The sequence below is a fragment of the Saccostrea cucullata genome, unplaced genomic scaffold (genome assembly GCF_032062105.1).
Source record: "Saccostrea cucullata isolate Sc308-1 unplaced genomic scaffold, CSIRO_AGI_Scuc_v1 ctg4764, whole genome shotgun sequence".
Taxonomy (NCBI): Eukaryota; Metazoa; Mollusca; class Bivalvia; order Ostreida; family Ostreidae; genus Saccostrea; species Saccostrea cuccullata.
Genome location: NW_026930659.1, coordinates 787 through 12479, shown reverse-complemented (window position 1 = coordinate 12479; position 11693 = coordinate 787). Strand labels below are relative to the sequence as shown.

The 11693-nt window shown below is 32.4% G+C and overlaps 1 long non-coding RNA gene across 1 annotated transcript; it reads right to left on the bottom strand.

Annotated features, from left to right (window-relative positions):
* Positions 1 to 3179: 3179 nt before the first annotated feature.
* LOC134229498 (uncharacterized) lies at positions 3180 to 10439 on the bottom strand. The gene is made up of 4 exons (XR_009984187.1): positions 10393 to 10439; positions 10060 to 10188; positions 3516 to 3707; positions 3180 to 3382 (listed from the first exon to the last, which is right to left on the bottom strand). It is a non-coding gene; the product is annotated as an uncharacterized LOC134229498 (long non-coding RNA).
* Between the last annotated feature and the right edge of the window lie 1254 nt (positions 10440 to 11693).

Here is an 11693-nt window from a genome sequence, read left to right as displayed (position 1 = left end):
GTTTTTATTTGAGGATAACTGTTGCATCAAAGTAAATTAACCCATCATGTTTTCACATAAAGATGATAGACAAGAATATTCCAGAGAGTGTTAAACAAACAACCCCACTATGCTATATAGAAATAACAGACAACACTAACCCCATAAATTATAAGACAAACAACCCCAGTGTGTACTCTTATAAAGATAATAGACAACACTAACCCCATTAAGTGTTTGGACAACAACCCCACTATGTATTCTTATAAAGATAATAGACAACACTAACCCCATAAAGTGTTTGGACAGCAACCCCACTATGTACTCTCATAAAGATAATAGACAACACTAACCCCATAAAGTGTTTGGACAGCAACCCCACTATGTACTATCATAAAGATAATAGACAACACTAACCCCATAAAGAGTTCGGACAACCACCCCACTATGTACACTCATAAAGATAATAGACAACACTAACCCCATAAAGTGTTTGGACAGCAACCCCACTATGTTCTTATATAGATAATAGACAACACTAACCCCATAAAGTGTTTGGACAGCAACCCCACTATGTACACTCATAAAGATAATAGACAACACTAACCCCATAAAGTGTTTGGACAACAACCCCACTATGTACTCTCATAAAGATAATAGACAACACTAACCCCATAAAGTGTTTGGACAGCAACCCCACTATGTACTCTCATAAAGATAATAAACAACACTAACCCCATAAAGTGTTTGAACAGCAACCCCACTATGTACTCTCATAAAGATAATAGACAACACTAACCCCATAAAGTGTTTGGACAGCAACCCCACTATGTACTCTCATAAAGATAATACACAACACTAACCCCATAAAGTGTTTGGACAGCAACCCCACTATGTACTTTCATAAAGATAATAGACAACACTAACCCCATAAAGTGTTTGGACAGCAACCCCACTATGTATTTTTATAAAGATAATAGACAACACTAACCCCATAAAGTGTTTGGACAGCAACCCCACTATGTACTTTCATAAAGATAATAGACAACATAAACCCCATAAAGTGTTTGGACAGCAACCCCACTATGTACTCTCATAAAGATAATAGACAACACTAACCCCATAAAGTGTTTGGTCAGCAATCCCACTATGTACTGTTATTAAGATAAAAGACAACACTAACCCCATAAAGTGTTTGGACAGCAACCCCACTATGTACTCTCATAAAGATAATAGACAACACTAACCCCATAAAGTGTTAGGACAACAACCCCACTAAGTACTCTTATAAAGATAATAGACAACACTAACCCCATAATGTGTAACAACCCCATTATGTTCTTATATAGATAAAAGATAACATTGACCCCACAAAGTGTTAGACAAGAACCACAATATGTTCTGATAGAAAATATTAGACATCTTAGTAACCTCAGAGTGTTAAACAAACAACCCCGCTGTATTCTCATGTAACAGATACCAGTAACCATATGAATTTAAGTGTTTGAAAACCCCAGTATGTTCTAATATCAAAAAACTCTACCAGGGACTGGTAATAAAAGAACAAGAACCCCCACTATGTTCAATCGCAACTTCTCGAGCCTTTCTGACTAGCTGACAAATGACCTCGAATGTATTAGTTAGACGCCATGGCAACAACCCCCCCTTTTCATGATCTTCGAAATAAATGCATGAAGACCTTTTATCTGTGGAATATGGAGTTTAATTTTATTCAATGCTATGATATTACATAAAACTTACTATAAAAGGGACTTCTTACTTCCTCTATCCTATATTTGAAAAAAAACAAGAAAAGCATAACCTTTAACATCAGGTGATGTTAATACATTCGAGGTTGTTTTTCCGAACTCTGACGGAAAGACCCTGAGTGAGATGATGCAATTGCCAGTACGTCATATCCTCTTTTTTTTACTATTAAAAATACCAAACTATATTCATAATACTTTTTCCTATTTTGATAACATACTTGAAAATTTGTTTTAAATATTTTTCAAACTATTTTTAATTGGATAATCTCTTTATCTTTACTGCTTATTTCTAATGAGAATTTTTCCTTCGAATCTGCTGGTGCATGAATTTGAAGTGTACATTATGCATCAAAAGCATACTTAATTTCATTGTAAATTAATAATAATAAATAAAAGAGATGATCCTGATTTTTAAAAAAAAATTTAATCAAACTTTTCATTTACTCGACAAGATGAACACAGATAAGAAACATGTCAATAAATGTAGAACACAGAAAAAAACCCTCAAAATTTGAGACAATCTTCATAAATGTAAAAAAAAAAACAAGTATATAGTGAGTTGTCAAATAACTCTAAAACTTGCATGGTGTTGCTACTTATTTTAAACAAAATATATTAATTTAAATGAAGTTTTAAGAAAAAATGTGTAGTCTAATATCTCATCATTTTGCATTTTAAAATTGATATTTAAACAAAAATAACGATGTACATCCTTTTGGAAAATATACTCAAACTTCCAGCTGCACCCCCACTCCCATCCCCTAAAATAAAATGAAAAAAAAACAACAACATGCAATTGATTTACAATTTTCAAAAAAATAAAAATCAAACAACATATTAAATGTACATTTCAGTTTAATAATTATTTCTCACATTTAAAATGAGATCGCTAATTAAAAAAGACGAAAACTATGACTGTTACTTAATGTATAGAAATTCACCATGACGAATGCAATGTTCATAAAAGATCCTTTTGTCTTAAAGCTGAACACTACTCATAAACATAAGTAATCAGAGATTACATAGCTCAATTCAAAAAATGATTACTTCAAGTAAGAAACGGTCTCACATTTAACTAATAAACAAGAAGTTAATTTAAGGTTTGCAGTAAATTGAGAATAGACATCCAAATACTTGAAACTAGTTGCCCATCAAGAAAATCACTCTCTACCATCGGCTCATACATTCACCTCTGTCGTTGGCTCGCGTATACACAGTTTTAAACACGAGAAATAGTGCGTTTGTTTTAATTCATTACAATTCAATTTCTATGTTTATGTCTAATTTTTAGATAGATATTTACTAAATCAATCCAGAACTATTGATTTGAATTGAAACAATTCTTCTAATATCATGTTTTATACGTTATGTCAAAAATCTTGACGTGAGCCCATTGCAGATTGAGAGAGGAACAAACGACAACTCTGCATGGGAGATTGCAAGAAAATGTCATTCAATCCACGACCCCTGAAAATGTTATCTTTTTAAGATCAACTATCAAAAATCGATTCATCTTCTTTTTCTGAAAAGTAAGTCAGGTCCTAAATGTCACCGTCTGGAGAAGACAATGGCAAGAATGAATCGGGATTGTGCTTGTTCTTCTGAAAAGGCTTTCATTCATACTTCATGTATACCTGTCAAAAAAAAATACAGTAAAATATATTTATAAATGATAATGTTCATTTTTTTTTTAACAGGTTATGTTTTAATTTATTGTAAAATAATATTGTTGTCTTGATTTTATGGGGACTTATAACATGTACTAACCATCAATCTGGATGTCTTTGATAGTTGCTTTCCTTAAATTTGTGAACTATATTCAGATCACAAATTGTGTGTTCAAGTCATAGGTTTGTTCTTTCAACTTTATGAATGTCCGACGCATGCTGGTGTTGCTGCAAAAATAGAGCGGCCTAGATCATCAAAGTTCCACTGATGTTCACTTTCAGTATCTGAACTCTACAAAGGAATACAGAAGCAAATGTTTATTTATATCACATACAAAAATTCCGAGTTACTAATTAAAATTCATCGAAATTTATTTAAAGCATAGTTGTCATGTACTGTGAACTACTTTCTTATATTGGTAAAAGGTGAAAAAGTACAGTCAAACTTGTTTTAAGCTTTGGGAAGTCCAGAAACTAGCCACTTAAGACAGGTGGCCTCTTATTCCAGTTTGCCCAAGAAGTAGCCAGTCAGTCAATAAATAAACAGCAATAACCACTACAGTTGATTTAATTAAACATGTCAATTTCACAAAACCTTTGTATGTGTGTATATATATATTAATCCATGCCTATTTAAAAAATATGAAATTAAAGAATTCCAAATTAAATTTTTAAGGTTTTGTTCATAAGTGTTCAGAGTTCCAGAAACGCACCGGTCCACCGGGGATCCCCGGTGAACTTTGAATGGGACCGATAAAATCTTAATTTTATTGGTCAAAATGTCCGATGGTTTTTTTTTTTTACAGACTGTATAACCTTTACATATAATCTTAACAAAATCATTTAATTCAATTGTCCTGACAATAAACAAATGCAAAACTAAAGGAATGAAAAAAAAAAAAAAACGTCAGGGCATCGCCAGATCTTGTTTAAATAAAATGTAGACGTTGATTGTCTACTATAAAAAGCTACATATTAAAATAATAATTTCCATAAGTCTGGGAGGAAAAACAGTTTTAAAAACCCTGTCAACAAATATTTTCCATGATAAATATATGCACTCTGTAGTTCTGACAGTAAAAAAAATGTGACAATCTACTTTCGTTTTGAAGGACGAATTTGCAGGGTTGCAAGAGTGCCTGCTATTTCTGCTTGATTACAGACAATTTGTTACCATTTATTATTTTCTCTATAATTTAATCTATTAGCATGATAATATTATACCAACTTCTGGATTTTTTTAATGTATTTGATAGCATTTAAAATACAAGCGCGTTTTTCCCCTTTTCTAAAAATAGCGGATTGACTTGAATGTAGTAAAACGACAACAAATTCACTTAAAATCATCATTTTCATGATAAATTTGCATATCTTTATATCATTAGTACATATTTTTAACTGTATGGAGGTTGTATAATAAATTTTAACTAGTCAGAAATATCGGACGTTTTACCAGGCTTTTTAAAACGAGTTTGATATTTTACGTAATATTTTTCCTGGCACATAAAATACAAAAATCCAAAAGAAAAAAGCCTGGAAAACAACATATTTTCCAAACAATCAACCAAGAGTTGTCATGTTGCAGATTTTATTTTTAAAAACATTTTAAAAATCTGTCAGAAAGGACATAATAAATTTATACATGAATTAAGCGTTGGTCATCACACGCCTTCGGTACTCCTACAAGTAAGAGCCTCGGTTAACGTCCCTACGCTCCTTATATACCTCGGACTCTTACATCCGAAGGCCATTTTCTAACGAGCTCGTTCCGCCTGAGATTTTGGGCGGAACGTATTATGCGTGAAATAAACTGTTAACAAGTAATTTTCAGGTACCTACGTGTTTCCATGGGGTATGAAAGCCACAAGAAATAATAAAATCCATTTTATTCAGTGTGCATTATTGTTAGTTAATGAAAATTGTCATTATTCCAATTTGTCACCAGAAGTACTTTCGATTTGACTTCACATTAATTTTGCGGATTGCTTGTCAGAAAACGAAATTTTCGTTGCCTTACACTAGTTTCGTTTCGTCAGATTTTCTGAATCCCATTTCTGAATTTTAAACAGACGACTTGTTTCAATTTCTGCTTCGATTTAAAAAATAATGGATTTATTGCTAATACGAGAGGTTAACAGTGTTTTATGCGTAAGTTTTATCGCAAATATTGAGTATTTTATTATTTCGTACCATTCGTTAATATACAAAGCCTTATTCTTAATAAAATAATTTATTTCCACTTGGGGTTTCAGCGGCGAGAATTTTTACAATGGATGCTAGAGGTTACGCGGCGCCAAGTCAAAAGTATCTCGCCGTGAACCTCTAGCATGCTGGAGTAACGCCTTCGGCAACGTCAAATCCTGCATACAAAGGCCATATACAAAATATTTCAATAATTTTTTTTTTTAAATCTGCCATCTTTTTATTTACACATATCATTTATTATATCGTTACAATTTCCAATCCTATAATATGTTAAGGATGTACAACACACCTACCCCAAAAAATTCCTGTCGTTTTATTTTCGTTATTTTTGTATATATGACTATATCTACTGCATGTATGCATATTTTGGACAAAATCATTCGAGTGGTTTTTGGACAGGAACTTCCAAAAGTTAACCCCCTTTAGTTGTTTACAAGGAGAGAAATTTTTTAATAAATGAACTACTTAAACCTTGAGTTTCAATAAAACCAGGGTAGATATAAATGTCAAATTTCATTGGCTTATTCTTTTAACCATTTAACACAAAAACATAGTCATCTTTTTGATATACATATCATCAAAACAATTTTTAAAGACCTTAAACTGAAAAACTATGAATTTTCTAAGCCTTGAAAATTGCGTATTTTTCAAATTCAAAATTTTTTTGTGAAAAAACCTGTCGTTTAATTTTTGTAAAAAACTTTCTTTAGGTAGCTGGTAGTAAAAATAATCTTAATAATTTTTTGTATAATTTTTGTACGACCAGTTTTGATTTAATAGCGGAAAATTACCCCCTCCCCCTTTCTCAATAAAACACGTTCCCGCGCGTCTTTCAGACGGGGGTTGATCACTTTGTTATATCAATCTACAAATACACATTTAAAAAATTAAATTGGAATATTGCTTTTGCTTCAAAAATATATTAACTTACAAATTTAAAAGTTCTCATATGTAAAGCGTATTTAAATGTAGATTTTTAGGCAATTTTTGAATACCCCTATCACCCCCACCCCTTCCTTTTTTGCGTCGCAGACCATTTAGCGTTTGACGAAACGTCGTTTACAGTGCAAATATACTGGTATTTCGTCAAGAATCCCGGAGGTATGCATTAGTTTTTAAATTCATGAATGCAGAATAAATATTGACTACTCTTTTTATATGTATCAGGAAAAAATTACTGAAAGATTTTAGTGTCTAGTCCATATACGTATGCGTTATGCATTCCTAGTATCTCATGAAACCTGGATACGAATTCAAGTTTTGTTGAACTTGAATATGTTGATTTTTAATTTTATTTCTTTAATTTTATTCATTAAAAAAATGGTGTATGTTCAACTCTCCTGTCCTGTGATATAAATGGAATAATTGTAGTTTCTTTCATGTCATCTTTTCAAACGAGACAGTATGTGGCCGTGGGGATACATCGACATTTGCATTAGATGTACATACACCCCTCATGATATTGTACGCATTTCTTTCAATGTCGTCGCTTCTAAAGTTAAAATGAAAATTCCGTATTCGTCCACATGAACATCAAAATATCAATAATTAAACTCTTCATCTATTTCAATTTATATCAAATCGCACATTGATATTTTCTAAAATCTTATAGGCTACGTTTTGTTTTGATTCGAGGAAATGCGAACCGACATTGTTGACAGAAAGTCAAAGTTACGATTTGCTGCAATAGGATATTCATGAATGCAGATAATTTCAGTAACAAGTAAACAATTCTTTTCAATTCTATACTTACATTGTGCATTTGAGGTCTATAGTATTCAATTCTCGGATTTATCAGGTCTTTGGATTCTGTGGAAAACCGCAATCGGCAATCCTCGGCTGACTCCGCTACGCTCCATTCAAACCTCGGATGTGATTAGTGGAGGAATACGCATCAGATCCTTACATTTCTCCGCCGGAAACTGCCTTATCACTCATTTCATTTTTCGCTCTGCATAACGTTCTTCGAAAATGTTTTTAATTTGTGCAATTCTTTGTCGAAAACAGGTTTTGATTACAACCTCATGTTAGTAGGCTTCAAAAGCAAGAAAAATATGTTGAGTGTACCACAAAATAACTTCGATTTCAAATGTCTGACATTTGAAATAAATTCAAATAAGATCACATGACTGAATCAGCAAGATGGTAGATCACCGTTGACGTCCGAGGTTATGTGCGAGGTACGAGTCATCCGAGGAACTCCGAGTGGGAAAACCGTGAATAAAGGGAGGAAAATAAACATCTCCTACATTTTCAGAGTTGTTCCTCTTTGATCAGTAAGGGTCTGAGAACAACATCGATTTTACATTGTAACAAGTTTTTTGTTTATTTATTGTTGTTTTATTTAATTAAAGAAGAAAAACAATATCCATATCGTGTATGCACAAATTGTAATGAAGACCATTAATCGGAATGTTATATAGCCAATTGTAATAATGTGAATTTCGGCAAAATAAACTTTTAAGAATAAAAAAAAATGCTGCGCTTTGATCAAAAATACAATTTTTTGTATATGAAATGAAATGAAATAAACATTAAGGGATGGTATTTTAAGTCTTGCTTTTTACGGAGTTTAATCGGGTTAATTAACAAAATACTAATTAATTGAGTATGGTACGCACAATCACAGCCAAGCCCCATATCCCAATTTTCTTTCATGATTGATATACATCGGGATCGTTTTACTCGTCGTTTTGACGCTTTATTTCTGACGTTAAATTTGACGTTACGTCAAACGTTCAATTGAAATCGCAAGAGTTATCTCCCCCAGTGTGTTGTACGTCTTTAAATTTACATACAAAAAATTAATGTCCGGTAAATTTTACAACTGTCCGGTGAATTTTGAATATTTACAAGACAATTGTCCGACATATTTTTGACTAGTTTCGGGAACTCTTAGTGTTCTTTTGTAACATTCAAATCATTCAAGAAGAAATACATGTGCCTTACTACTATCTATTTTTTAATAAGAAAAAATATAAAAGCTTTAATTAAAAGACAGTTTATTGGTGAATTACATAAAGTATAAAAATTTATTTCAGTAAGTGTCAATAAAATTCATTTAAAAACTTCACTATAATATGTTCAGGTAATGATCAGCAGTGTAACCCCCCCCCTTTCAATTAATCCTCGATCAACTACTTTGCTGAAGTTTTTAAAGTCTGATAAATTTTTAATATTATTTTTATAAAGCTGTCAGAATTTCTATCTAACATACAGACACACACAAAAAATTATTCAATTGACCAAAGATTTGTATTAACGCAGTTTAAAATCATTCTACTACAACACAGGTGTCAAGTGCACCAGAGCGTAACTAATCCCTATCGATCGTCTCCTGATGGTGACATTCACGAGATAATCATGCTATACAAATCATTTGTTTTGACAAGAGTTGCAATTAGAGCTTCTACACGGAATCAAAATCTAACAGGTGTGAAAATACTGATAGACCTGTATTAGCTAAGTTACATACTCTCACTGTAAATATTCAAAGTAATGATGAATTAATATTGTAAATTACAAAATGAAGCTTTAAGCTTGAATTTCTTTAAGTTTAGCTATAGAAAAACTATTAATTGTGATTTAATTCTTTTAAATTTTCAATGGTCGATCTTGAAAAATAAGTACAAATTGATCTTACAGGACAATTATATTTTTTCATTAACACAAAGAGAGTTATATATACGTATCTAAAGGTAATTTGTTTAATTTCTTTAATAGGTGAATTTTTTTATCCGGCACATAATTACACAAGCGACTGTGTAAGCAATGTGACATATTGGGTATTTTAACAACTGATTAAAATGTCCTACACTCATTTATAAACATTGATTGTCATTTATCAAATTGATATACCACTAAATTTTACAACCTAATTATACAACCCCATGTTGATTCCTACGATTCCTACTTGCTGCGAAAATTTATTGCAGTGACATTAATTCCATTTTTCCATTCTGATTTTTTCTCTATAGATTAAGGTACGATTACAAGTACATGTAAACAAATGTGTGAAGAGTAGATAAACAATTGGTACGTATCTAGAATGAATTGAGAGAGAGAGAGAGAGAGAGAGAGCAATTATACTACGAAACAGGATAAAATTAAAGCCAAAAATATTCAATTTGAAAAAAATTTAAACACGGATGATTTAAAAATTAATCGGAAGGGGCGGAAGAGGCGTGAAAAATCCAGAGATTTTGTCTCCCATCGGAAGAATCACATGTATTTATGTTATGAGATATCTGCATGTAATTACCATAGATATAGAGAAAATTCGAATTAAGAAAAAAACACGATCGTTTTTTGAAGTAAATAAGCCAAGTAGTACTCCAACACGGATTAAATTATGGAGATTTATTGACAGTTGGAGCATGTTATATGGAAAATTTAAATGGTTTGGATTTTTGTTGCAAAAAACGAGTGAAAATACGTACCAGGTGTGCTTTGCATGTATTGCACGTGTATAAATAATATTATCTTTTTTTACTGGCCAACGGGGCGACCCTCTTGCAGAAAACCACTAGCCCGACCCCCGGGTATCGGTCGATTTTCATTGCAGACCTCTGATTAAAAAAAGAACTATCAGTGCATTCATTATAATTTTTTTCACAAAAGCCCGTTTTCAATCGGTATGTGTTCATGTGGACTACAAGTGTCCTTTCCTTGACTTTAAATAAATTCTACAACTGCATAATGTACGTATGAATCATATCAAACAACTTATAAAGCTTTTTTTCAATGTGGTGCAACAAAATAGTAAGACTTACTGCATTTGCTTTTTGTGTTTCCGAATTTCCTCACTGCTAATACAAAAATGTCCAAACACAGCTACTTCCGTATTCTGCGCATGCGCAGTTAGTTTTAAATATATGCGCATGCTCAGGTATTCGGAACTCCTCGATTCAATTACCGAATTCCTCTAAACAGCAGATTTCTGAATGTCTGAGCGTTTTGGGCTAAGGACATGTCCAAAATTTGGACAAAGTCTTTGTGAGGTTAAATCTAATTTTAGGTTTTTCGACCTCATAGAGTAATTTTGAACGTAATTAGACCTCTTCATTATGGGGTTAACCCCACAGTACCCAAAAAACCCCACACTGCTGGAAAATACGTTAATTTTACCCCACAATGTACCTCTCGTAAGAACAGCTCGACGGACGGACGGACGGACGGACATGAAGCCTATAACATAATACGTCCCGTCTTAAGACGGGCGTATAAAAAGGTCCGAAACCATTATTTTAAACAAATAGCAGATATCATGACTATAGCTGAAATATGATAGCAATTTTACGTCTCTAGTATATGAATAGAAAATTCTCGAACGGGACGTAAAACAGCATACAATTAATCAACAGATTGTATGGTACGTAGTTTTTAATGACGCCAATATTCTAAACAACAATCCTAGGCTGCAAAATTTTTCGATTTAGAGACAAATTAATTCAATATGATGAATATAAAGTGCTGGTGGGGCAAGTAAAAATTGAAATAGGGCAAGTGAAATTTGACCATGTACTTGCCCGTGGGCAAGTGCTTGAAAAATCTATTTGTCAGCCCCTGCCATTATTTGTTTCTCATAAGATTTATCATTGTTGTTGAGAAAGAGTACAATATTTCTGCATTTTATTTCAATACTTTAAATACATGCATATGGCATGTACTTGGATATAAAACATTTACAATATTTGGTGAAAATTAGATTTTTGATAAATTAGTGAGGATCGATACATTATATTTTAGTGGCCCCTCATATAATACTCAAGACATTTAGCTATAGATTTAGCAGAGGTAGCTCTCTGTCAAAAGTGATAAACAGAACAAACAGCCAAAATGCGAAGTGTTTTACAATAGCAAGGTTCTAAAAATCTTTCTGAGGACAAACTTGACTCCTGTGAACTTATGGATTCTTTGTGGAAAGTTTGGGTGAAAATGATCATGTAGATCTGGAGATGTAATATCATTCCAATAACAGCATGTCACTTTGTTGGAGCATGTTAAAGTTTTACATGTTGATCACAACATTTCTTATCGATTGAATGTTTGATTCAATGAAAAGAATACTACT